This window comes from Mobula birostris, chromosome 23, assembly GCF_030028105.1.
Source record: "Mobula birostris isolate sMobBir1 chromosome 23, sMobBir1.hap1, whole genome shotgun sequence".
NCBI lineage: Eukaryota > Metazoa > Chordata > Chondrichthyes > Myliobatiformes > Myliobatidae > Mobula > Mobula birostris.
In genome coordinates this window covers 39506160-39532161 of record NC_092392.1, presented here as the reverse complement: position 1 = coordinate 39532161, position 26002 = coordinate 39506160, and positions in this window count along the sequence as shown.

Sequence of the window (26002 nt, the reverse complement as noted above, 5' to 3'; positions counted from 1 at the left end):
AACATACCTCTACTAAAAAATGCAGTCCCATCACCTCCAACATACCTCTCCTACAACTCCAGAACCATCACCTCCAACATACCTCTCCTACAACTCCAGTCCCATCACCTTCAACATAGTTCTCCTGCAACTCCAGACCCCATCACCTCCAACATACCTCTCCTACAACTCTAGTCCGAACACCTCCAACATACCTCTCCTACAACTCCAGTCCCATCACCTTCAACATACCTCTCCTACAACTCCAGACCCCATCACCTCCAACATACCTCTCCTACAACTCCAGTCCCATCACCTCCAACATACCTCTCCTACAACTAAAGTCCCAACACCTCCAACATACCTCTCCTACGACTCCAGTCCCATGACCTCCAACATGTTTCTCCTACCACTCCAGTCGTATCACCTCCAACATACCTCTCCTACAACTCCAGTTCCATCACCTCCAACATACTTCTCCTACAACTCCAGTCCCATCACCTCCAACACACCTCTCCTACAACTCTAGTCCCATCACCTCCAACATACCTCTCCTACAACTCCAGTCCCATCACCTCCAACATACTTCTCCTACAACTCCAGTCCCATCACCTCCAACACACCTCTCCTACAACTCAAGTCCCATCACCTCCAGCATACCTCTCCTGCAACTCCAGTCACATCACCTCCAACATACCTCTCCTACAACTCCAGACACCATCACCTCCAATATACCTCTCCTACAGCTCCAGTCCAATCACCTCCAATATATCTCTCCTACAAATCCAGTCCCCATCACCTCTAACTTACCTCTTAACCAACTGCTATCCCCATCACCTCCAACATACATCTCCTAAAACACCAGTACCCATCACCTCCAACATACCTCTTTTACAACTGCAGTCCCATCACCTCCAACAGTCCTCTCCTACAACTGCAGTCCCCATCACCTCCAACATACCTCTGCTACAACTCCAGTCCCATCACCTCCAACCTACCTCTCCTACAACTCCAGTCCCATTATCTCCAACATACCTCTCCTACAACTCCAGTCCCATCACCTCCAACATACTTCTCCTACAACTCCAGACCCCATCACTTCCAACCTACCTCTCCTACAACTCCAGTCCCATTATCTCCAACATACCTCTCCTACAACTCCAGACCCATCACCTCCAAAATACCTCTCCTACAACTCCAGTCCCATCACCTCCAATATACCTCTCCTTCAACTCCAGACACCACCTCCAACATACCTCCCCTACAACACGAGCCCATCACCTCCAACATACCTCTCCTACAACTCCAGTTCCATCACCTCCAACATAACTCTCCTACAACTCCAGTCCCATCACCTCCAACATACATCTCGTATAACTCCAGTCCCATCACCTGCAACCTACCTCTCCTACAACTCCAGACCCATCACCTCCAACATACCGTCCAACAACTCCAGTCCCATCACCTCCAACATACCTCTCCTACAACTCCAGACCCACCTCTAACATACCTCTCCTACAAATCCAGTCGCATCACCGCCAACGTACCTCTCCTACAACTCCAGTCCCATCGCCTCCAACATGCCTCTCCTACAGCTCCTGTACCATCACCTCCAACATACTTCCCCTGCAACTCCAGTCCCATTACCTCAAATGTACCTCTCCTACAACTCCTGTCCCCATCACCTCCAACATACCTCTCCTAAAAACTGCAGTCCCATCACCTCCATACCTCTCCTACAACTCCAGACCCATCACCTCCAACATACCTCTCCTACAACTCCAGACCCCATCACCTCCAACATACCTCTCCTACAACTCCAGTCCCATCACCTCCAACATACCTCTCCTACAACTCCAGTCCCATCACCTCCAACATACCTCTCCTACAACTCCAGTCCCATCACCTCCAACATATCTCTCCCACAACTCCAGTCCCATCACCTCCAACGTACCTCTCCTACAACTCCAGTCCATTCACCTTCAACATCCCTCTCCTACAACTCCAGACCCCATCACCTCCAACATACCTCTCCTACAACTCCACTCCCATCAACTCCAACATACCTCTCCTACAACTCCAGTCCCATCACCTCCAACATACCTCTCCTACAACTCCAGTCCCAACACCTCCAACATACCTCTCCTACACCTCCAGTCGCATCACCTCCAATATACCTTCCTACAATTCCAGTCCCATCACCTCCAACATACCTCTCCTGCAACTCCTGTTCCATCACCTCCAACATGCCTCTCCCACAACTCCAGTCCCATCGCCTCCAACATACCTCTCCAACAACTCCAGTCCCACCAGCTCCAAACTAACTCTCCTACAACTCCGGCCCCATTACCTCCAACATACCTCTCCTACAACTCCCGTCCCATCACCTCCAACATACCTCTCCTACAACTCCAGTCGCATCACCTCCAACAGTCCTCTCCTACAACTCCAGAACCATCACCTCCAACATACGTCTCCTACAACTCCAGTCCCATCACCTCCAATATACCTCTCCTACAATTCCAGTCCCATCACCTCCAACATTCCTCTCCTACAACTCCAGGCCCATCACCTCCAACATTCCTCTCCTACAACTCCAGTCCAATTCCCTCCAACATACCTCTCCTGCAACTCCAGTCCCATCACCTCCAATATACCTCTCCTGCAACTCTACTCCCATCGCCTCCAACATACCTGTCCTACAACTCCAGTCCCATAACCTCCAACCTACCTCTCCTACAACTACAGTCCCATTACCTCCAACATACCTCTCCTACAACTCCAGTCCAATCACCTCCAACATACCTCTCCTACAACTCCAGTCCCATCACCTCCAACATACTTCTCCAACAACTCCAGTCGCATCACCTCCAACACACCTCTCCTACAACTCTAGTCCCATCACCTCCAACATTCCTCTCCTACAACTCAAGACCCATCACCTCCAGCATACCTCTCCTGCAACTCCAGTCACATCACCTCCAACATACCTCTCCTACAACTCCAGACACCATTACCTCCAACATACCTCTCCTACAACTCCAGTCCCATCACCTCCAAAATACCTCTCCTAAAACTCCAGACACCATTACCTCCAACATACCTCTCCTACAACTCCAGTCCCATCACCTCCAACATGCATCTCCTACAACTCCAGTCCCATCACCTCCAACATACCTCTCCTACAACTCCAGTACCATCACCTCCAACATTCCTCTCCTACAAGCCCAGTCCCATCAACTCCACATACCTCTCCTACAACTCCAGTCCCATAACCTTCAACATACCTCTCCTACAACTCCAGTCCCATCACCTCCAACATACCTCTCCTACAACTCCAGTCCCATCATCTCCAACATACCTCTCTTACAACTCCAGTCCAATCACCTCCAACATACCTCTCCTACAACTCCAGTCCCATCACCTCCAACCTACCCGTCCTACAACTCCAGTCTCATCACCTCCAACAGTTTCTCCTAAAACTCCACTCCCATCACCTCCAACATACCTCCCCTAAAACTCCAGTCCCATCATCTCCAACATACCTCTTCTACAACACCAGTCCCATCACCTTCAACATACCTCTCCTACAACTCCAGACCCCATCACCTCCAACATACCTCTCCTACAACTCCACTCCCATCAACCCCAACATACCCCTCCTACAACTCCAGTCCCATCACCTTCAACATACCTCTCCTACACCTCCAGACCCCATCACCTCCAACATACCTCTCCTACAACTCCAGTCCCAACACCTCCAACATACCTCTCCTACAACTCCAGTCCCACCAGCTCCAAACTACCTCTCCTACAACTCCGGCCCCGTTACCTCCAACATACCTCTCCTACAACTCCAGTCGCATCACCTCCAACAGTCCTCTCCTACAACTCCATAACCATCACCTCCAACATACGTCTCCTACAACTCCAGTCCCGTCACCTCCAATATACTTCTCCTGCAACTCCACTCCCATCGCCTCCAACATACCTGTACTACAACTCCAGTCCCATCACCTCCAACCTACCTCTCCTACAACTCCAGTCCCATTACCTCCAACATACCTCTCCTACAACTCCAGTCCCATCACCTCCAACATACTTCTCCTACAACTCCAGTCCCATCACCTCCAACACACCTCTCCTACAACTCTACTCCCATCACCTCCAACATACCTCTCCTACAACTCAAGTCCCATCACCTCCAGCATACCTCTCCTGCAACTCCAGTCACATCACCTCCAACATACCTCTCCTACAACTCCAGACACCATCACCTCCAATATACCTCTCCTACAGCTCCAGTCCAATCACCTCCAATATATCTCTCCTAGAAATCCAGTCCCCATCACCTCTAACTTACCTCTTAACCAACTGCTATCCCCATCACCTCCGACATACATCTCCAAAAACACCAGTACCCATCACCTCCAACATACCTCTTTTACAACTCCAGTCCCATCACCTCCAACAGTCCTCTCCTACAACTCCAGTCCCCATCACCTCCAACATACCTCTGCTACAACTCCAGTCCCATCACCTCCAACATACCTCTCCTATAACTCCAGTCCCATGACCTCCAACATGTTTCTCCTACAACTCCAGTCGCATCACCTCCAACATACCTCACCTACAACTCCTCTCCCATCATCTCCAAAATACCTCTCCTACAACTCCAGTCCCATCACCTCCAAAATACCTCTCCTACAACTCCAGTTCCATCACCTGCAACATACCTCTCCTACAACTCCAGTCCCATCACATCCAATATACCTCTCCTTCAACTCCAGACACCATCTCCAACATACCTCCCCTACAACACGAGCCCATCACCTCCAACATACCTCTCCTACAACTCCAGTTCCATCACCTCCAACATAACTCTCCTACGACTCCAGTCCCATCACCTCCAACATACATCTCGTATAACTCCAGACCCATCACCTCCAACATACCCTCCAACAACACCAGACCCCATCACCTCGAACACACCTCTCCTGCAACTCCAGTCCCATCACCTCCAAAATACCTCTCCTAAAACTCCAGACACCATTACCTCCAACATACCTCTCCTACAACTCCAGTCCCATCACCTCCAACATGCATCTCCTACAACTCCAGTCCCAACACCTCCAACATACCTCTCCTACAACTCCAGTACCATCACCTCCAACATTCCTCTCCTACAAGCCCAGTCCCATCACCTCCACATACCTCTCCTAGAACTCCAGTCCCATAACCTTCAACATACCTCTCCTACAACCCCAGTCCCATCACCTCCAACATACCTCTCCTACAACTCCAGTCCCATCACCTCCAACCTACCTGTCCTACAACTCCAGTCTCATCACCTCCAACATGTTTCTCCTAAAACTCCACTCCCATCACCTCCAACATACCTCCCCTAAAACTCCAGTCCCATCATCTCCAACATACCTCTTCTACAACTCCAGTCCCATCACCTTCAACATACCTCTCCTACAACTCCAGACCCCATCACCTCCAACATACCTCTCCTACAACTCCACTTCCATCAACTCCAACATACCCCTCCTACAACTCCACTCCCATCACCTTGAACATACCTCTCCTACACCTCCAGACCCCATCACCTCCAACATACCTCTCCTACCACTCCAGTCGTATCACCTCCAACATACCTCTCCTACAACTCCAGTTCCATCACCTCCAACATACTTCTCCTACAACTCCAGTCCCATCACCTCCAACACACCTCTCCTACAACTCTAGTCCCATCACCTCCAACATACCTCTCCTACAACTCCAGTCCCATCACCTCCAACATACTTCTCCTACAACTCCAGTCCCATCACCTCCAACACACCTCTCCTACAACTCAAGTCCCATCACCTCCAGCATACCTCTCCTGCAACTCCAGTCACATCACCTCCAACATACCTCTCCTACAACTCCAGACACCATCACCTCCAATATACCTCTCCTACAGCTCCAGTCCAATCACCTCCAATATATCTCTCCTACAAATCCAGTCCCCATCACCTCTAACTTACCTCTTAACCAACTGCTATCCCCATCACCTCCAACATACATCTCCTAAAACACCAGTACCCATCACCTCCAACATACCTCTTTTACAACTGCAGTCCCATCACCTCCAACAGTCCTCTCCTACAACTGCAGTCCCCATCACCTCCAACATACCTCTGCTACAACTCCAGTCCCATCACCTCCAACCTACCTCTCCTACAACTCCAGTCCCATTATCTCCAACATACCTCTCCTACAACTCCAGTCCCATCACCTCCAACATACTTCTCCTACAACTCCAGACCCCATCACTTCCAACCTACCTCTCCTACAACTCCAGTCCCATTATCTCCAACATACCTCTCCTACAACTCCAGACCCATCACCTCCAAAATACCTCTCCTACAACTCCAGTCCCATCACCTCCAATATACCTCTCCTTCAACTCCAGACACCACCTCCAACATACCTCCCCTACAACACGAGCCCATCACCTCCAACATACCTCTCCTACAACTCCAGTTCCATCACCTCCAACATAACTCTCCTACAACTCCAGTCCCATCACCTCCAACATACATCTCGTATAACTCCAGTCCCATCACCTGCAACCTACCTCTCCTACAACTCCAGACCCATCACCTCCAACATACCGTCCAACAACTCCAGTCCCATCACCTCCAACATACCTCTCCTACAACTCCAGACCCACCTCTAACATACCTCTCCTACAAATCCAGTCGCATCACCGCCAACGTACCTCTCCTACAACTCCAGTCCCATCGCCTCCAACATGCCTCTCCTACAGCTCCTGTACCATCACCTCCAACATACTTCCCCTGCAACTCCAGTCCCATTACCTCAAATGTACCTCTCCTACAACTCCTGTCCCCATCACCTCCAACATACCTCTCCTAAAAACTGCAGTCCCATCACCTCCATACCTCTCCTACAACTCCAGACCCATCACCTCCAACATACCTCTCCTACAACTCCAGACCCCATCACCTCCAACATACCTCTCCTACAACTCCAGTCCCATCACCTCCAACATACCTCTCCTACAACTCCAGTCCCATCACCTCCAACATACCTCTCCTACAACTCCAGTCCCATCACCTCCAACATATCTCTCCCACAACTCCAGTCCCATCACCTCCAACGTACCTCTCCTACAACTCCAGTCCATTCACCTTCAACATCCCTCTCCTACAACTCCAGACCCCATCACCTCCAACATACCTCTCCTACAACTCCACTCCCATCAACTCCAACATACCTCTCCTACAACTCCAGTCCCATCACCTCCAACATACCTCTCCTACAACTCCAGTCCCAACACCTCCAACATACCTCTCCTACACCTCCAGTCGCATCACCTCCAATATACCTTCCTACAATTCCAGTCCCATCACCTCCAACATACCTCTCCTGCAACTCCTGTTCCATCACCTCCAACATGCCTCTCCCACAACTCCAGTCCCATCGCCTCCAACATACCTCTCCAACAACTCCAGTCCCACCAGCTCCAAACTAACTCTCCTACAACTCCGGCCCCATTACCTCCAACATACCTCTCCTACAACTCCCGTCCCATCACCTCCAACATACCTCTCCTACAACTCCAGTCGCATCACCTCCAACAGTCCTCTCCTACAACTCCAGAACCATCACCTCCAACATACGTCTCCTACAACTCCAGTCCCATCACCTCCAATATACCTCTCCTACAATTCCAGTCCCATCACCTCCAACATTCCTCTCCTACAACTCCAGGCCCATCACCTCCAACATTCCTCTCCTACAACTCCAGTCCAATTCCCTCCAACATACCTCTCCTGCAACTCCAGTCCCATCACCTCCAATATACCTCTCCTGCAACTCTACTCCCATCGCCTCCAACATACCTGTCCTACAACTCCAGTCCCATAACCTCCAACCTACCTCTCCTACAACTACAGTCCCATTACCTCCAACATACCTCTCCTACAACTCCAGTCCAATCACCTCCAACATACCTCTCCTACAACTCCAGTCCCATCACCTCCAACATACTTCTCCAACAACTCCAGTCGCATCACCTCCAACACACCTCTCCTACAACTCTAGTCCCATCACCTCCAACATTCCTCTCCTACAACTCAAGACCCATCACCTCCAGCATACCTCTCCTGCAACTCCAGTCACATCACCTCCAACATACCTCTCCTACAACTCCAGACACCATTACCTCCAACATACCTCTCCTACAACTCCAGTCCCATCACCTCCAAAATACCTCTCCTAAAACTCCAGACACCATTACCTCCAACATACCTCTCCTACAACTCCAGTCCCATCACCTCCAACATGCATCTCCTACAACTCCAGTCCCATCACCTCCAACATACCTCTCCTACAACTCCAGTACCATCACCTCCAACATTCCTCTCCTACAAGCCCAGTCCCATCAACTCCACATACCTCTCCTACAACTCCAGTCCCATAACCTTCAACATACCTCTCCTACAACTCCAGTCCCATCACCTCCAACATACCTCTCCTACAACTCCAGTCCCATCATCTCCAACATACCTCTCTTACAACTCCAGTCCAATCACCTCCAACATACCTCTCCTACAACTCCAGTCCCATCACCTCCAACCTACCCGTCCTACAACTCCAGTCTCATCACCTCCAACAGTTTCTCCTAAAACTCCACTCCCATCACCTCCAACATACCTCCCCTAAAACTCCAGTCCCATCATCTCCAACATACCTCTTCTACAACACCAGTCCCATCACCTTCAACATACCTCTCCTACAACTCCAGACCCCATCACCTCCAACATACCTCTCCTACAACTCCACTCCCATCAACCCCAACATACCCCTCCTACAACTCCAGTCCCATCACCTTCAACATACCTCTCCTACACCTCCAGACCCCATCACCTCCAACATACCTCTCCTACAACTCCAGTCCCAACACCTCCAACATACCTCTCCTACAACTCCAGTCCCACCAGCTCCAAACTACCTCTCCTACAACTCCGGCCCCATTACCTCCAACATACCTCTCCTACAACTCCAGTCGCATCACCTCCAACAGTCCTCTCCTACAACTCCATAACCATCACCTCCAACATACGTCTCCTACAACTCCAGTCCCGTCACCTCCAATATACTTCTCCTGCAACTCCACTCCCATCGCCTCCAACATACCTGTACTACAACTCCAGTCCCATCACCTCCAACCTACCTCTCCTACAACTCCAGTCCCATTACCTCCAACATACCTCTCCTACAACTCCAGTCCCATCACCTCCAACATACTTCTCCTACAACTCCAGTCCCATCACCTCCAACACACCTCTCCTACAACTCTACTCCCATCACCTCCAACATACCTCTCCTACAACTCAAGTCCCATCACCTCCAGCATACCTCTCCTGCAACTCCAGTCACATCACCTCCAACATACCTCTCCTACAACTCCAGACACCATCACCTCCAATATACCTCTCCTACAGCTCCAGTCCAATCACCTCCAATATATCTCTCCTAGAAATCCAGTCCCCATCACCTCTAACTTACCTCTTAACCAACTGCTATCCCCATCACCTCCGACATACATCTCCAAAAACACCAGTACCCATCACCTCCAACATACCTCTTTTACAACTCCAGTCCCATCACCTCCAACAGTCCTCTCCTACAACTCCAGTCCCCATCACCTCCAACATACCTCTGCTACAACTCCAGTCCCATCACCTCCAACATACCTCTCCTATAACTCCAGTCCCATGACCTCCAACATGTTTCTCCTACAACTCCAGTCGCATCACCTCCAACATACCTCACCTACAACTCCTCTCCCATCATCTCCAAAATACCTCTCCTACAACTCCAGTCCCATCACCTCCAAAATACCTCTCCTACAACTCCAGTTCCATCACCTGCAACATACCTCTCCTACAACTCCAGTCCCATCACATCCAATATACCTCTCCTTCAACTCCAGACACCATCTCCAACATACCTCCCCTACAACACGAGCCCATCACCTCCAACATACCTCTCCTACAACTCCAGTTCCATCACCTCCAACATAACTCTCCTACGACTCCAGTCCCATCACCTCCAACATACATCTCGTATAACTCCAGACCCATCACCTCCAACATACCCTCCAACAACACCAGACCCCATCACCTCGAACACACCTCTCCTGCAACTCCAGTCCCATCACCTCCAAAATACCTCTCCTAAAACTCCAGACACCATTACCTCCAACATACCTCTCCTACAACTCCAGTCCCATCACCTCCAACATGCATCTCCTACAACTCCAGTCCCAACACCTCCAACATACCTCTCCTACAACTCCAGTACCATCACCTCCAACATTCCTCTCCTACAAGCCCAGTCCCATCACCTCCACATACCTCTCCTAGAACTCCAGTCCCATAACCTTCAACATACCTCTCCTACAACCCCAGTCCCATCACCTCCAACATACCTCTCCTACAACTCCAGTCCCATCACCTCCAACCTACCTGTCCTACAACTCCAGTCTCATCACCTCCAACATGTTTCTCCTAAAACTCCACTCCCATCACCTCCAACATACCTCCCCTAAAACTCCAGTCCCATCATCTCCAACATACCTCTTCTACAACTCCAGTCCCATCACCTTCAACATACCTCTCCTACAACTCCAGACCCCATCACCTCCAACATACCTCTCCTACAACTCCACTTCCATCAACTCCAACATACCCCTCCTACAACTCCACTCCCATCACCTTGAACATACCTCTCCTACACCTCCAGACCCCATCACCTCCAACATACCTCTCCTACAACTCCAGTCCCAACACCTCCAACATACCTCTCCTACAACTCCAGTCACATAACCTCCAAAATGTTTCTCCTACAACTCCAGTCGCATCACCTCCAACATACCTTCCTACAATTCCAGTCCCATCACCTCCAACATCCCTCTCCTACAACTCCAGTCCCATCACATCCAACATACCTCTCCTACAACTCCTGTTCCATCACCTCCAACATGCCTCTCCCACAACTACAGTCCCATCGCCTCCAACATACCTCTCCAACAACTCCAGTCCCACCAGCTCCAAACTAACTCTCCTACAACTCCGGCCCCATTACCTCCAACATACCTCTCCTACAACTCCAGTCCCATCACCTCCAACATACCTCTCCTACAACTCCAGTCGCATCACCTCCAACAGTCCTCTCCTACAACTCCATAACCATCACCTCCAACATACGTCTCCTACAACTCCAGTCCCATCACCTCCAATGTACCTCTCCTACAATTCCAGTGCCATTACCTCCAACATTCCTCTCCTACAACTCCAGTCCCATCACCTCCAACATTCCTCTCCTACAACTCCAGTCCAATTCCCTCCAACATACCTCTCCTGCAACTCCAGTCCCGTCACCTCCAATATACCTCTCCTGCAACTCCACTCCCATCGCCTCCAACATACCTGTACTACAACTCCAGTCCCATCACCTCCAACCTACTTCTCCTACAACTCCAGTCCCATTACCTCCAACATACCTCTCCTACAACTCCAGTCCAATCACCTCCAACATACTTCTCCTACAACTCCAGTCCCATCACCTCCAACACACCTCTCCTGCAACTCCAGTCACATCACCTCCAACATACCTCTCCTACAACTCCAGACACCATCACCTCCAATATACCTCTCCTACAGCTCCAGTCCAATCACCTCCAATATATCTCTCCTACAAATCCAGTCCCCATCACCTCTAACTTACCTCTTAACCAACTGCTATCCCCATCACCTCCAACAGTCCTCTCCTACAACTCCAGTCCCCATCACCTCCAACCTACCTCTCCTACAACTCCAGTCCCATCATCTCCAACATACCTCTCCTACAATTCCAGTCCCATCACCTTCAACATACCTCTCCTACAACTCCAGACCCCATCACTTCCAACCTACCTCTCCTACAATTCCAGTCGCATCACCTCCAACATACGTCACCTACAACTCCTCTCCCATCATCTCCAAAATACCTCTCCTACAACTCCAGTCCCATCACCTCCAAAATACCTCTCCTACAACTCCAGTTCCATCACCTGCAACATACCTCTCCTACAACTCCAGTCCCAACACCTCCAACATACCTCTCCTATAACTCCAGTCCCATGACCTCCAACATGTTTCTCCTACAACTCCAGTCGCATCACCTCCAACATACCTCACCTACAACTCCTCTCCCATCATCTCCAAAATACCTCTCCTACAACTCCAGTCCCATCACCTCCAAAATACCTCTCCTACAACTCCAGTTCCATCACCTGCAACATACCTCTCCTACAACTCCAGTCCCATCACATCCAATATACCTCTCCTTCAACTCCAGACACCATCTCCAACATACCTCCCCTACAACATGAGACCATCACCTCCAACATACCTCTCCTACAACTCCAGTTCCATCACCTCCAACATAACTCTCCTACAACTCCAGTCCCATCACCTCCAACATACATCTCGTATAACTCCAGTCCCATCACCTGCAACCTACCTCTCCTACAACTCCAGACCCATCACCTACAACATACCCTCCAACAACTCCAGTCCCATCACCTCTAACATACCTCTCCTACAACTCCAGACCCACCTCCAACATACCTCTCCTACAAATCCAGTCGCATCAACTCCAACATGCCTCTCCTACAGCTCCTGTACCATCACCTCCAACATACCTCTCCTGCAATCCAGTCCCATCACCTCCAACATACCTCTCCTACAACTCCACTCCATTCACCTTCAACATACCTCTCCTACAACTCCAGACCCCATCACCTCCAACATACCTCTGCTACAACTCCACTCCCATCAACTCCAACATACCCCTCCTACAACTCCAGTCCCATCACCTTCAACATACCTCTCCTACACCTCCAGACCCCATCACCTCCAACATACCTCTCCTACAACTCCAGTCACATGACCTCCAAAATGTTTCTCCTACAATTCCAGTCCCATCACCTCCAATATACCGCTCCTACAACTCCAGTCCCATCACCTCCAACATACCTCTCCTACAACTCCCGTTTCATCACCTCCAAAATGCCTCTCCTACAACTCCAGTCCCATCGCCTCCAACATACCTCTCCTACAACTCCAGTCCCATCAGCTCCAAACTACCTCTCCTACAACTCCAGTCCCATTACCTACAACATACCTCTCCTACAACTCCAGTCCCATCACCTCCAACATACCTCTCCTACAACTCCAGTCCCATCACCTCCAACCAACCTGTCCTACAACTCCAGTCTCATCACCTCCAGCATGTTTCTCCTAAAACTCCACTCCCATCACCTCCAACATACCTCTCCTACAACTCCCGTTCCATCACCTCCAAAATGCCTCTCCTACACCTCCAGACCCCATCACCTCCAACATACCTCTCCTACAACTCCAGTCCCAACACCTCCAACATACCTCTCCTACAACTCCAGTCACATGACCTCCAAAATGTTTCTCCTACAACTCCAGTCGCATCACCTCCAACATACCTTCCTACAATTCCAGTCCCATCACCTCCAACATACCTCTCCTACAACTCCAGTCCCATCACATCCAACATACCTCTCCTACAACTCCTGTTGCATCACCTCCAACATGCCTCTCCCACAACTCCAGTCCCATCGCCTCCAACATACCTCTCCAACAACTCCAGTCCCACCAGCTCCAAACTAACTCTCCTACAACTCCGGCCCCATTACCTCCAACATACCTCTCCTACAACTCCAGTCCCATCACCTCCAACATACCTCTCCTACAACTCCAGTCGCATCACCTCCAACAGTCCTCTCCTACAACTCCATAACCATCACCTCCAACATACGTCTCCTACAACTCCAGTCCCATCACCTCCAATGTACCTCTCCTACAATTCCAGTGCCATTACCTCCAACATTCCTCTCCTACAACTCCAGTCCCATCACCTCCAACATTCCTCTCCTACAACTCCAGTCCAATTCCCTCCAACATACCTCTCCTGCAACTCCAGTCCCGACACCTCCAATATACCTCTCCTGCAACTCCACTCCCATCGCCTCCAACATACCTGTACTACCACTCCAGTCCCATCACCTCCAACCTACCTCTCCTACAACTCCAGTCCCATTAACTCCAACATACCTCTCCTACAACTCCAGTCCAATCACCTCCAACATACTTCTCCTACAACTCCAGTCCCATCACCTCCAACACACCTCTCCTGCAACTCCAGTCACATCACCTCCAACATACCTCTCCTACAACTCCAGACACCATCACCTCCAATATACCTCTCCTACAGCTCCAGTCCAATCACCTCCAATATATCTCTCCTACAAATCCAGTCCCCATCACCTCTAACTTACCTCTTAACCAACTGCTATCCCCATCACCTCCAACAGTCCTCTCCTACAACTCCAGTCCCCATCACCTCCAACCTACCTCTCCTACAACTCCAGTCCCATCATCTCCAACATACCTCTCCTACAATTCCAGTCCCATCACCTTCAACATACCTCTCCTACAACTCCAGACCCCATCACTTCCAACCTACCTCTCCTACAATTCCAGTCGCATCACCTCCAACATACGTCACCTACAACTCCTCTCCCATCATCTCCAAAATACCTCTCCTACAACTCCAGTCCCATCACCTCCAAAATACCTCTCCTACAACTCCAGTTCCATCACCTGCAACATACCTCTCCTACAACTCCAGTCCCAACACCTCCAACATACCTCTCCTATAACTCCAGTCCCATGACCTCCAACATGTTTCTCCTACAACTCCAGTCGCATCACCTCCAACATACCTCACCTACAACTCCTCTCCCATCATCTCCAAAATACCTCTGCTACAACTCCAGTCCCATCACCTCCAAAATACCTCTCCTACAACTCCAGTTCCATCACCTGCAACATACCTCTCCTACAACTCCAGTCCCATCACATCCAATATACCTCTCCTTCAACTCCAGACACCATCTCCAACATACCTCCCCTACAACACGAGCCCATCACCTCCAACATACCTCTCCTACAACTCCAGTTCCATCACCTCCAACATAACTCTCCTACAACTCCAGTCCCATCACCTCCAACATACATCTCGTATAACTCCAGTCCCATCTCCTGCAACCTACCTCTCCTACAACTCCAGACCCATCACCTACAACATACCCTCCAACAACTCCAGTCCCATCACCTCCAACATACCTCTCCTGCAAATCCAGTCGCATCAACTCCAACATGCCTCTCCTACAGCTCCTGTACCATCACCTCCAACATACCTCTCCTGCAATCCAGTCCCATCACCTCCAACATACCTCTCCTACAACTCCACTCCATTCACCTTCAACATACCTCTCCTACAACTCCAGACCCCATCACCTCCAACATACCTCTGCTACAACTCCACTCCCATCAACTCCAACATACCCCTCCTACAACTCCAGTCCCATCACCTTCAACATACCTCTCCTACACCTCCAGACCCCATCACCTCCAACATACCTCTCCTACAACTCCAGTCACATGACCTCCAAAATGTTTCTCCTACAACTCCAGTCTCATCACCTCCAACATGTTTCTCCTAAAACTCCACTCCCATCACCTCCAACATACCTCTCCTACAACTCCCGTTCCATCACCTCCAAAATGCCTCTCCTACAATTCCAGTCCCATCGCCTCCAACATACCTCTCCTACAACTGCAGTCCCATCAGCTCCAAACTACCTCTCCTACAACTCCAGTCCCATTACCTCCAACATACCTCTCCTACAACTCCAGTCCCATCACCTCCAACAGTCCTCTCCTACAACTCCAGAACCATCACCTCCAACATGCGTCTCCTACAACTCCAGTCCCATCACCTCCAATATACCTCTCCTACAATTCCAGTCCCATCATCTCCAACATTCCTCTCCTACAACTCCAGTCTCATCGCCTCCAACATTCCTCTCCTACAACTCCAGTCCAATTACCTCCAACATACCTCTCCTGCAACTCCAGTCCCATCACCTCCAATATACCTCTCCTACAACTCCAGTCCCATCGCCTCCAACATAACTGTCCTACCACTCCAGTACCATCACCTCCAACCTACCTCTCCTACAACTCCAGTCCCATTACCTCCAACATACCTCTCCTACAACTCCAGTTCAATCACCTCCAACATACCTCTCCTACAACTCCAGTCCCATCACCTCCAAAATACTTCTCCTACAACTCCAGTCCCATCACCTCCAACACACCTCTCCTACAACTCTAGTCCCATCACCTCCAACATACCTCTCCTACAACTCCAGTCCCATCACCTCCAACATACCTCTCCTACAACTCCAGTCGCATCACCTCCAACAGTCCTCTCCTACAACTCCAGAACCATCACCTCCAACAGTCCTCTCCTACAACTCCAGTCCCATCACCTCCAATATACCTCTCCTACAATTCCAGTGCCATCACCTCCAACATTCCACTCCTACAACTCCAGTCCCATCACCTCCAACATTCCCCTCCTACAACTCCAGTCCCATCACCTCCAACACACCTCTCCTACAACTCTAGTCCCATCACCTCCAACATACCTCTCCTACAACTCAAGTCCCATCACCTCCAGCATACCTCTCCTGCATCTCCAGTCACATCACATCCAACATACCTCTCCTACAACTCCAGACACCATCACCTCCAATATACCTCTCCTACAGCTCCAGTCCAATCACCTCCAATATATCTCTCCTACAAATCCAGTCCCCATCAACTCTAACTTACCTCTCAACCAACTCCTATCCCCATTACCTCCAACATACATCTCCTAAAACACCAGTACCCATCACCTCCAACCTACCTCTCCTACAACTCCAGTCCCATTATCTCCAACATACCTCTCCTACATTTCCAGTCCCATCACCTCCAACATACCTCTCCTACAACTGCTGTCCCATCACCTGAAATGTACCTCTCCTACAGCACTTTTCCCCATCACCTCCAACATACCTCTCCTACAACTCCAGTCCCATCACCTCCATCATACCTCTGTTACAACTGCAGTCCCATCACCTCCAACATACCTCTCCTACAACTACAGTCCCATCACCTCCAACATACCTCTCCAACATCTGTAGTCCCTTCACCTCCAACATACCTCTCCTATAACTCCAGTCCCATCTCCTCCAACATACGCCTCCTACAACACCTAACCCCATCATCTCCAACATAACTGTCCTGCAACTCCAGTCCCATCAAGTCCAACATACCTCTCCTACAACTCCAGAGGCCATCACCTCCAACCTACCTCTGCTACAACTACAGTCCCATCACCTCGAACACACCTCTCCTACAACTCCAGTCCCATCACCTCCAAAATTCCGCTCCTAAAACTCCAGACACCATTACCTCCAACATACCTCTCCTACAACTCCAGTCCCATCACCTCCAACATGCATCTCCTCCAACTCCAGTCCCATCACCTCCAACATACCTCTCCTACAACTCCAGTACCATCACCTCCAACATTCCTCTCCTACAAGCCCAGTCCCATCACCTCCACATACCTTTCCTACAACTCCAGTCCCATAACCTTCAACATACCTCTCCTACAACTCCAGTCCCATCACCTCCAACATACCTCTCCTACAACCCCAGTCCCATCACCTCCAACATACCTCTCCTACAACTCCAGTCCCATCATCTCCAACATACCTCTCTTACAACTCCAGTCCAATCACCTCCAACATACCTCTCCTACAACTCCAGTCCCATCACCTCCAACCTACCTGTCCTACAACTCCAGTCTCATCACCTCCAACATGTTTCTCCTAAAACTCCACTCCCATCACCTCCACCATACCTCCCCTCAAACTCCAGTCCCATCATCTCCAACATACCTCTTCTACAACTCCAGTCCCATCACCTCCAACATGCCTCTCCTACAACTCCAGTCCCATCACCTCCAACATACCTCTCCTACAACTCCAGACCACACCTCCAACATACCTCTCCTACAAAGCCAGTCCCATCACCTCCAACGTACCTCTCCTACAACTCCAGTCCCATCACCTCCAACATACCTCTCCTGCAATTCCAGTCCCATCACCTCCACCATACCTCTCCTACAAGTCCAGTCCCATCACCTCCAACCTGCTTCTCCTACAAGTCCAGTCGCATCACCTCCAACACACCTCTCCTACAACTCTAGTCCCATCACCTCCAACATACCTCTCCTACAACTCAAGTCCCATCATCTCCAACATACCTGTCCTGCAACTCCAGTCCCACCAACTCCAACATACCTCTCCTACAACTCCAGAGGCCATCACCTGCAACCGACCTCTGCTACAACTACAGTCCCATCACCTCGAACACACCTCTCCTACAACTACAGTCCCATCACCTCCAAAATACCTCTCCTAAAACGCCAGACACCATTACCTCCAACATACCTCTCCTACAACTCCAGTCCCATCACCTCCAACATACCTCTCCTACAACTCCAGTACCATCACCTCCAACATTCCTCTCCTACAAGCCCAGTCCCATCACCTCCACATACCTCTCCTACAACTCCAGTCCCATAACCTTCAACATACCTCTCCTACAACTCCAGTCCCATCACCTCCAACATACCTCTCCTACAACCCCAGTCCCATCACCTCCAGCATACCTCTCCTACAACTCCAGTCCCATCATCTCCAACATACCTCTCTTACAACTCCAGTCCAATCACCTCCAACATACCTCTCCTACAACTCCAGTCCCATCACCTCCAACCTACCTGTCCTACAACTCCAGTCCCATCACCTCCAACATGTTTCTCCTAAAACTCCACTCCCATCACCTCCAACATACCTCCCCTAAAACTCCAGTCCCATCATCTCCAACATACCTCTTCTACAACTCCAGTCCCATCACCTCCAACATACCTCTCGTACAACTCCAGGCCCATCACCTCCAACATGCCTCTCCTACAACTCCAGTCCCATCACCTCCAACATACCTCTCCTACAACTCCAGACCCCACCTCCAACATACCTCTCCTACAAAGCCAGTTCCATCACCTCCAACGTACCTCTCCTACAACTCCAGTCCGATCACCTCCAACATACCTCTCCTGCAACTCCAGTCCCATCACCTCCACCATACCTCTCCTACAAGTCCAGTCCCATCACCTCCAACCTGCTTCTCCCAAAACTCCAGTCCCATCACCTCCAACACACCTCTCCTACAACTCTAGTCCCATCACCTCCAACATACCTCTCCTACAACTCAAGTCCCATCACCTCCAGCATACCTCTCCTGCAACTCCAGTCACATCACCTCCAATATACCTCTCCTACAACTCCAGACACCATCAACTCCAATATGCCTCTCCTACAGCTCCAGTCCCATCACCTCCAGCATACATCTCGTATAACTCCAGTCCCGTCACCTGCAACCTACCTCTATTACAACTCCAGTCCCATCACCTCCAACATACCTCTCCTACAACTCCAGTCCCATCACCATCAACATAAGTCTCATACAACTCCAGTCCCATCACCATCAACATACCTCTCCTACAACTCCTGTCCCCATCACTTCCAACATACCTCTTCTACAACTCCAGTCCCATCACCTCCAACATTCCTCTCTTGCAACTCCAGTCCCATCACCTCCAACATACCTCTCCTACAACTCCAGTAACATCACCTCCAACATACCTCTCCTACAAGTCCAGTCCCATCACCTCCAACATGCTTCTCATACAACTCCAGTCCCATCACCTCCAACACACCTCTCCTACAGCTCCAGTCCAATCACCTCCATGATATCTCTCCTACAAATCCAGTCCCCATCATCTCCAACATAGCTCTTCTCCAACTCCTATCCTCATCACCTCCAACATACCTCTCCTACAACACCAGTCCCTATCACCTCCAACATGCCTCTGCTACAACTCCAGTCCCATCACCTCCAATATACCTCTCCTACAATCCAGTCCCATCACCTCCAACATACCTCTCCTACAACTCCAGTCCCATCACCTCCAACATACCTCTCCTAGAACTCCCGTTCCATCACCTCCAACATACCTCTCCTACAACTCCCGTTTCATCACCTCCAAAATGCCTCTCCTACAACTCCAGTCCCATCGCCTCCAACATACCTCTCCTACAACTCCAGTCCCATCAGCTCCAAACTACCTCTCCTACAACTCCAGTCCCATTACCTACAACATACCTCTCCTACAACTCCAGTCCCATCACCTCCAACATACCTCTCCTACAACTCCAGTCCCATCACCTCCAACCTACCTGTCCTACAACTCCAGTCTCATCACCTCCAACATGTTTCTCCTAAAACTCCACTCCCATCACCTCCAACATACCTCTCCTACAACTCCCGTTCCATCACCTCCAAAATGCCTCTCCTACACCTCCAGACCCCATCACCTCCAACATACCTCTCCTACAACTCCAGTCCCAACACCTCCAACATACCTCTCCTGCAACTCCAGTCCCATCACATCTAACATACCTCTCCTACAACTCCTGTTCCATCACCTCCAACATGCCTCTCCCACAACTCCAGTCCCATCGCCTCCAACATACCTCTCCAACAACTCCAGTCCCACCAGCTCCAAACTAACTCTCCTACAACTCCGGCCCCATTACCTCCAACATACCTCTCCTACAACTCCAGTCCCATCACCTCCAACCTACCTGTCCTACAACTCCAGTCCCATCACCTCCAACATGTTTCTCCTAAAACTCCACTCCCATCACCTCCAACATACCTCCCCTAAAACTCCAGTCCCATCATCTCCAACATACCTCTTCTACAACTCCAGTCCCATCACCTCCAACATACCTCTCGTACAACGCCAGGCCCATCACCTCCAACATGCCTCTCCTACAACTCCAGTCCCATCACCTCCAACATACCTCTCCTACAACTCCAGACCCCACCTCCAACATACCTCTCCTACAAAGCCAGTTCCATCACCTCCAACGTACCTCTCCTACAACTCCAGTCCGATCACCTCCAACATACCTCTCCTGCAACTCCAGTCCCATCACCTCCACCATACCTCTCCTACAAGTCCAGTCCCATCACCTCCAACCTGCTTCTCCCACAACTCCAGTCCCATCACCTCCAACACACCTCTCCTACAACTCTAGTCCCATCACCTCCAACATACCTCTCCTACAACTCAAGTCCCATCACCTCCAGCATACCTCTCCTGCAACTCCAGTCACATCACCTCCAATATACCTCTCCTACAACTCCAGACACCATCAACTCCAATATGCCTCTCCTACAGCTCCAGTCCCATCACCTCCAGCATACATCTCGTATAACTCCAGTCCCGTCACCTGCAACCTACCTCTATTACAACTCCAGTCCCATCACCTCCAACATACCTCTCCTACAACTCCAGTCCCATCACCATCAACATACCTCTCCTACAACTCCAGTCCCATCACCTCCAACATTCCTCTCTTGCAACTCCAGTCCCATCACCTCCAACATACCTCTCCTACAACTCCAGTAACATCACCTCCAACATACCTCTCCTACAAGTCCAGTCCCATCACCTCCAACATGCTTCTCATACAACTCCAGTCCCATCACCTCCAACACACCTCTCCTACAGCTCCAGTCCAATCACCTCCATGATATCTCTCCTACAAATCCAGTCCCCATCATCTCCAACATAGCTCTTCTCCAACTCCTATCCTCATCACCTCCAACATACCTCTCCTACAACACCAGTCCCTATCACCTCCAACATGCCTCTGCTACAACTCCAGTCCCATCACCTCCAATATACCTCTCCTACAATCCAGTCCCATCACCTCCAACATACCTCTCCTACAACTCCAGTCCCATCACCTCCAACATACCTCTCCTAGAACTCCCGTTCCATCACCTCCAACATACCTCTCCTACAACTCCCGTTTCATCACCTCCAAAATGCCTCTCCTACAACTCCAGTCCCATCGCCTCCAACATACCTCTCCTACAACTCCAGTCCCATCACCTCCAACATACCTCTCCTACAACTCCAGTCCCATCACCTCCAACCTACCTGTCCTACAACTCCAGTCTCATCACCTCCAACATGTTTCTCCTAAAACTCCACTCCCATCACCTCCAACATACCTCTCCTACAACTCCCGTTCCATCACCTCCAAAATGCCTCTCCTACACCTCCAGACCCCATCACCTCCAACATACCTCTCCTACAACTCCAGTCCCAACACCTCCAACATACCTCTCCTGCAACTCCAGTCCCATCACATCCAACATACCTCTCCTACAACTCCTGTTCCATCACCTCCAACATGCCTCTCCCACAACTCCAGTCCCATCGCCTCCAACATACCTCTCCAACAACTCCAGTCCCACCAGCTCCAAACTAACTCTCCTACAACTCCGGCCCCATTACCTCCAACATACCTCTCCTACAACTCCAGTCCCATCACCTCCAACATACCTCTCCTACAACTCCAGTCGCATCACCTCCAACAGTCCTCTCCTACAACTCCATAACCATCACCTCCAACATACGTCTCCTACAACTCCAGTCCCATCACCTCCAATGTACCTCTCCTACAATTCCAGTGCCATTACCTCCAACATTCCTCTCCTACAACTCCAGTCCCATCACCTCCAACATTCCTCTCCTACAACTCCAGTCCAATTCCCTCCAACATACCTCTCCTGCAACTCCAGTCCCGTCACCTCCAATATACCTCTCCTGCAACTCCACTCCCATCGCCTCCAACATACCTGTACTACCACTCCAGTCCCATCACCTCCAACCTACCTCTCCTACAACTCCAGTCCCATTAACTCCAACATACCTCTCCTACAACTCCAGTCCAATCACCTCCAACATACTTCTCCTACAACTCCAGTCCCATCACCTCCAACACACCTCTCCTGCAACTCCAGTCACATCACCTCCAACATACCTCTCCTACAACTCCAGACACCATCACCTCCAATATACCTCTCCTACAGCTCCAGTCCAATCACCTCCAATATATCTCTCCTACAAATCCAGTCCCCATCACCTCTAACTTACCTCTTAACCAACTGCTATCCCCATCACCTCCAACAGTCCTCTCCTACAACTCCAGTCCCCATCACCTCCAACCTACCTCTCCTACAACTCCAGTCCCATCATCTCCAACATACCTCTCCTACAATTCCAGTCCCATCACCTTCAACATACCTCTCCTACAACTCCAGACCCCATCACTTCCAACCTACCTCTCCTACAATTCCAGTCGCATCACCTCCAACATACGTCACCTACAACTCCTCTCCCATCATCTCCAAAATACCTCTCCTACAACTCCAGTCCCATCACCTCCAAAATACCTCTCCTACAACTCCAGTTCCATCACCTGCAACATACCTCTCCTACAACTCCAGTCCCAACACCTCCAACATACCTCTCCTATAACTCCAGTCCCATGACCTCCAACATGTTTCTCCTACAACTCCAGTCGCATCACCTCCAACATACCTCACCTACAGCTCCTCTCCCATCATCTCCAAAATACCTCTCCTACAACTCCAGTCCCATCACCTCCAAAATATCTCTCCTGCAACTCCAGTTCCATCACCTGCAACATACCTCTCCTACAACTCCAGTCCCATCACATCCAATACACCTCTGCTTCAACTCCAGACACCATCTCCAACATACCTCCCCTACAACACGAGCCCATCACCTCCAACATACCTCTCCTACAACTCCAATTCCATCACCTCCAACATAACTCTCCTACAACTCCAGTCCCATCACCTCCAACATACATCTCGTATAACTCCAGTCCCATCACCTGCAACCTACCTCTCCTACAACTCCAGACCCATCACCTACAACATACCCTCCAAGAACTCCAGTCCCATCACCTCCAACATACCTCTCCTACAACTCCAGACCCACCTCCAACATACCTCTCCTACAAATCCAGTCGCATCAACTCCAACATGCCTCTCCTACAGCTCCTGTACCATCACCTCCAACATACCTCTCCTGCAATCCAGTCCCATCACCTCCAACATACCTCTCCTACAACTCCACTCCATTCACCTTCAACATACCTCTCCTACAACTCCAGACCCCATCACCTCCAACATACCTCTGCTACAACTCCACTCCCATCAACTCCAACATACCCCTCCTACAACTCCAGTCCCATCACCTTCAACATACCTCTCCTACACCTCCAGACCCCATCACCTCCAACATACCTCTCCTACAACTCCAGTCACATGAACTCCAAAAAGTTTCTCCTACAACTCCAGTCGCATCACCTCCAATATACCTTCCTACAATTCCAGTCCCATCACCTCCAATATACCTCTCCTACAACTCCAGTCCCATCACCTCCAACATACCTCTCCTACAACTCCCGTTCCATCACCTCCAAAATGCCTCTCCTACAACTCCAGTCCCATCGCCTCCAACATACCTCTCCTACAACTCCAGTCCCATCAGCTCCAAACTACCTCTCCTACAACTCCAGTCCCATTACCTACAACATACCTCTCCTACAACTCCAGTCCCATCACCTCCAACATACCTCTCCTACAACTCCAGTCCCATCACCTCCAACCTACCTGTCCTACAACTCCAGTCTCATCACCTCCAACATGTTTCTCCTAAAACTCCACTCCCATCACCTCCAACATACCTCTCCTACAACTCCCGTTCCATCACCTCCAACATACCTCTCCTACAACTCCCGTTCCATCACCTCCAAAATGCCTCTCCTACAACTCCAGTCCCATCGCCTCCAACATACCTCTCCTACAACTCCAGTCCCATCAGCTCCAAACTACCTCTCCTACAACTCCAGTCCCATTACCTACAACATACCTCTCCTACAACTCCAGTCCCATCACCTCCAACATACCTCTCCTACAACTCCAGTCCCATCACCTCCAACCTACCTGTCCTACAACTCCAGTCTCATCACCTCCAACATGTTTCTCCTAAAACTCCACTCCCATCACCTCCAACATACCTCTCCTACAACTCCCGTTCCATCACCTCCAAAATGCCTCTCCTACAACTCCAGTCCCATCGCCTCCAACATACCTCTCCTACAACTGCAGTCCCATCAGCTCCAAACTACCTCTCCTACAACTCCAGTCCCATTCCCTCCAACATACCTCTCCTACAACTCCAGTCCCATCACCTCCAACAGTCCTCTCCTACAACTCCAGAACCATCACCTCCAACATGCGTCTCCTACAACTCCAGTCCCATCACCTCCAATATACCTCTCCTACAATTCCAGTCCCATCACCTCCAACATTCCTCTCCTACAACTCCAGTCTCATCGCCTCCAACATTCCTCTCCTACAACTCCAGTCCAATTACCTCCAACATACCTCTCCTGCAACTCCAGTCCCATCACCTCCAATATACCTCTCCTACAACTCCAGTCCCATCGCCTCCAACATACCTCTCCTACAACTCCAGTCCAATCACCTCCAACATACCTCTCCTACAACTCCAGTCCCATCACCTCCAAAATACTTCTCCTACAACTCCAGTCCCATCACCTCCAACACACCTCTCCTACAACTCTAGTCCCATCACCTCCAACATACCTCTCCTACAACTCCAGTCCCATCACCTCCAACATACCTCTCCTACAACTCCAGTCGCATCACCTCCAACAGTCCTCTCCTACAACTCCAGAACCATCACCTCCAACAGTCCTCTCCTACAACTCCAGTCCCATCACCTCCAATATACCTCTCCTACAATTCCAGTCCCATCACCTCCAACATTCCACTCCTACAACTCCAGTCCCATCACCTCCAACATTCCCCTCCTACAACTCCTGTCCAATTACCTCCAACATACCTCTCCTGCAACTCCAGTCCCATCACCTCCAATATACCTCTCCTACAACTCCAGTCCCATCGCCTCCAACATA